The sequence below is a fragment of the Bos javanicus genome, chromosome X (genome assembly GCF_032452875.1).
Source record: "Bos javanicus breed banteng chromosome X, ARS-OSU_banteng_1.0, whole genome shotgun sequence".
NCBI classification, from domain to species: Eukaryota; Metazoa; Chordata; class Mammalia; order Artiodactyla; family Bovidae; genus Bos; species Bos javanicus.
In genome coordinates this window covers 22906730-22911339 of record NC_083897.1, presented here as the reverse complement: position 1 = coordinate 22911339, position 4610 = coordinate 22906730, and the positions used below count along the sequence as shown (strand labels likewise).

The 4610-nt window shown below is 40.6% G+C and overlaps 1 pseudogene; it reads left to right on the top strand.

Moving 5' to 3' along the window:
- The first annotated feature begins 2571 nt into the window (after positions 1-2571).
- LOC133243216 (small ribosomal subunit protein eS27-like) lies at positions 2572-2882 on the top strand (annotated as a pseudogene).
- Positions 2883-4610: the final 1728 nt, after the last annotated feature.

The window sequence follows — 4610 nt, the reverse complement described above, 5'->3', positions numbered from 1 at the left end:
ATAATCTTTAACACCCTTATCCTAACACTGTGAGCTAGTGCCCTTTCTACCATCTTACCATGGGAGAAATTGGCTCTCAGAAATCCTGAGTCATTGGTCCAGTGTCAGATAGCTTAACTAATAAGCCCAGATGAAAATTCAGGTTTGCCTGACTCCAAAGATTCTGCTCTTTCTCATACATTGACTTGCTTGCAAGGACACATTCAAAGAAAGAGTATTCTGAACATCAAGAAAAAAATGTGTAAAACAATGTAATTAGCATTATAGATGTTGTCTCAGATGGAGCCAAAGGTCCCCATTCCAATCTCAGTGTGTCGCACCTTCATGAAATTCTTTCTAAAACTTCTTCCTCCATGTCTTTCTCTCAATTACTTACCTGCAGCGCAGATGTCCCAAACTCTCTCATTTTTCATTCCCAATCTTTCCAAAACTTTCCCCAAACCTAGTCTGTGTTGCTGACGCTGGTCTTTCTTACTCTTAACTCTCATCTTCAGGATTTATTCATCTCTTTCTTACCGGTACCTTTCTCCTCTGTCCAATGTTAATCCTGGTGTGGTGTCAGTGATCAGGGTGGCAGAAAAAGGATCTTTACAAATCAGGAGGAGCAGGAGATGACCTGAATGTCCAAATGGTTTAAAGTGGATAGTAGTTCATTTTTTTCCTTTACACTTATTTTTTTCTGTATCCACTTCAAAATTCTTTCAACTCTCAAGTGTTAAAGAATCTGCCTGCAATGCAGGAGACACAGGAGATGTGGGTTTGATCCCTGGGTCTGGAAGATCCCCTGGAGAAGGGAATGGCTATCCACTCTAGTTTTCTTGCCTGAAGAATTCCATGGACAGAGGAGCCTGGTGGGCTATAGTCCATGGGGTCACAAAGAGTTGGGCACAAGTGAGCTCCCCCCCACACACAAACACAATAACTGTCCAAAGTGATTCATAGTTTGCTTTCTGTTTCCTCATCTTGGGAGAGTCTGTTAGTGCCCACAGTCTTGAGCTACTCTGCACTTCCCAGCATCTCTTTTGCAGCTGGATTGGCCATGGACTAGTTCTACTCTATGGAGTTTGAGCAGAAATGATATGTGTTACTTCTGCACTGAGATGGGTGAGTATCCAGTTTGTCTTTTCCAAACTTTTTTCCCTGTTTGCTGTTTGGATAATACTAGGTGACCTTAAAGCCACCATATGGAAGCGCTCTGAGTCCTTGAGTCATTGCTTAGAAGAGAATCAATCCACATTAGACTATAATGTGAGTGAGAAATAAACTGTTGTTACATTGTTTTAGTAGTGCTAATTAAGCTAATACTTTATTTTTTAATATTTTAGTTAAAATCATCAATAAGTTCATAATTATAATGAAGTCCACCTTATCAGTCTTTTCATCTGTAGTTAGTATTCTTTATGCTCTGTTTTAAATTTTTGTCTAACTCAAGGTCATGGAGGCATTTTCTGATACTCTATTTTAGAAATTTTATTGTTTTGCCTTTTACATTTTGGTCTAACTAATATGTATATCAAGTTAATTTTTGTATAAAATTTGAGGATCATGGTTAATTTTCCATATGGATATGCAATGAACCCAGCATCACATATTGAAAAGATCATCCCTCTCTCACTGGGTTTCAGTAGCCCCTTCATTGAGTATCAGATATAGCAGATAGTCTCTAAAACGGCTTCATGGATCCCCACGTTCTTTTCTTTCTTTTTTTCTTTTTTTGGCTGCACATACAATATTGTTAAGTTTAAAAATAAAATAAAATTTAAAAAAAAAAAAGCTTATGGGATCTTAGTTCCCCTACCAGAGACTGAACCTGTGCCCTGGGCAGTGAAATCACAGAATCCTAACCACTGGAACACCAAGGAATTCCTGTGACTCACCTCTAATGAACAGATATGGCAAAAGTGACTAGAGTCCCTTCTGTGATTAGGTTACCAAAGACCATGAGTTCCATTTACCCTCGCTTTCTCTCCTTCTTCAGTAAAGAATTTCGTATTTTCCCCTTGTAATCTAGTGTGTGCTGTGCTGAGGTTGGAGGGAAGTGATGTCGTAGGTCTAATGGTCTAGTTTGGTTGATATTGTGCAGAAAAAGATGACACCAGAAAGGTCCCTGACACTTGAACTGTTAGAAGGAGCCTCGCCTGGTTACCTGCAGGACAAGACATCACAAACGAGTGCTCAGGTGCAAGATAAAATCAAACCAAATTCCCAGGTGCTACACTAGATTGGGTCAGGATGCCTTGTATGTCAGAAAGGGGAGAGCCTACCCCATCTGAGTTACATGACAGGAAGCCAAATTTATCCAGATTTTGTTATCTGGAGTTAACCTTCTGTCAGTAGTATTACCACATATAAAATTGACCTCTTTTTTCTGTTTTTATAAGATTCTGCTTAAGAAAAATCTGAGCTATAAAATTTCATTTTCCAGCAGCATCAATTTTCTGCAAGATAAGACATAAATCAAATAAATATTTCTTTGTCCCCTCCCTTTCATCCTTCTCCCATCTGGACGTAAAACATGTATTTAGAATATAAACATAAGAGATGGGTAGGCAGGGCTGTGAAAGAATCAACATGCCTTTGGCTAGAGAGTTACTACGTTCATCCTTGGAAAAGAAGGGAAAAAGGATAAAAAGAAATGACTTGTTCAATGTCCAAATTCTTATTTTATGGATGTAAAATGTCCATGTTGCTACAGGATTTCCATGGTCTACAGCCATTCTCAGATAGTGGTCCTCTGTGCAGCTTGTTCAACAGAGTTGTACCAACCTACGGGAGGGAAGGCCAGGCTCACAGAGGGTGTTCATATAGAAGAAAGCAACACTAATGACCCACACAATTTCCTGAATTTGAGTGATATCACAGAAATCAGTTCCGTATCAGTTCCTTATCAGTTCCATAATTCTACTTAATCTATCAAGATAAGGTAATTACGTTTAATTTTGTAAGGGATACAGCAGTGACCTCCTGTTTTGGTATCAACTTTTCAATAAAGTGTTGATTATGGGCAAAAGCCAAGAACATTGATTTTCAGAGTCCAGAGAACATGCTTCTTTTCTTCTTGGTAAGTGAGCTAGTCTACTGCTGCTTCACCATTTTCTTGATTTAAGACCAAGGTTCCAGACAAAAGAGATACAAGCCACAGTGGTGGCTGGAGTGTAGTTGACTTTTTACATGGATAATTTTCAATCAAACCACAGCCTATCACTTTATTTCGCAATTTCCTGAGGTTCTAGAAATTCCGCAGTCTGCTAGTCCTGGCAGGAGGAGCAGAAGGTATTTTTAAGCTTCCATCTTGTCATTTATTCAGCTAATGTGCTTGGGCGCATCTTTATTCCTCTTCACCAGGCACGTGCGGCTGCTGACAGAGTGCCGGGGTCCCAGATTCCATCAGAGTCTGTGCAATGGGAAAGTCACATGAAAAAGAAGGGAGAGGTTCAGTTAAGTCTGTTTGGGTTGGCATATGTGCTTCTTATGAAGTATTGCCAGGGAGGGAAAGCTTTAGAGAGTGACTTTGCCACTTCGCACAAAAGCAAAATAAAGCAATTTCACTTCCATTTCCTAGGAGCATGGCAAAATCCCAAGCCCCTTAGTTCCTGTCATTTATTCCTCCCTACAACTCTGTGAGGCAGATACTATTATTTTAGATAAAAAACTGGGTTAGACACAGAGTAAGAACTGGTATGAAATTCCATAGGTTGTAAGTAGTTAAGCCAGGGTTCAAACCCAAGTCTATCTGATTCCAAGGTCCATTCGCACAACTCACACAACACTGATTTGTTATAGTAATAAGATGTTCAAGGGAGTGAACAATGGTGCATTTTACAATGGGAAAATATGCAGAAAAATGATAAAAATATGGAAAGATATCCAGTATATATTTTTGTCTATTTGTATATTAAAAATGACCAACATTCACCTACTATGTGGCAGCCACAGTTTTAGGTGCTAGAAAATACAAATACCTTGTCCTCCCAAGGCCTGTTGCAGCAAGATTTGGCTCAAGCAATAACCTATCATCAACACTGTTATTCCTGCCCATAGTAAGTGCAGGGAACACAATAAATTAGAGCTCTGTGACTGGAGGGGATGTTTCAGCTTGAGTGGAGTAGAAGGACATCTCTAAGGAGGTGAGATCTAAGTGATGAGAAGAAGGCAGTCATTGTGCATTTCACAGTTGGGGAGGACAGCAAGTACAAGTACACAGAGAAGTGGAAAACATGTATGTCAGCTGGGATGGAAATAAGGGAATGGGGGCTCAGGCGTAATGGTGGGGGGGATACTGGGAACATCAGTGGGGGGAGTGGTAGGAGATTTGAGGGGCTAGCAGGGGCCAGATCATACAGGACCCTGTAGACCACATTAAGGAGTTTAGATTTTATTTTTCAGTCCAGTTCAGTTCAGTTCAGTCACTCAGTCATGTCCAACTCTTTGCGACCCAAAGAATTGCAGCATGCCAGGCCTCCCTGTCCATCACCAACTCCTGGAGTTCACTCAGACTCACATCCATCGAGTCGGTGATGCCATCCAGCCATCTCATCCTCTGTCGTCCCCTTCTCCTCCTGTCCCCAATCCCTCCCAGCATCAGAGTCTTTTCCAATGAGTCAACTCTT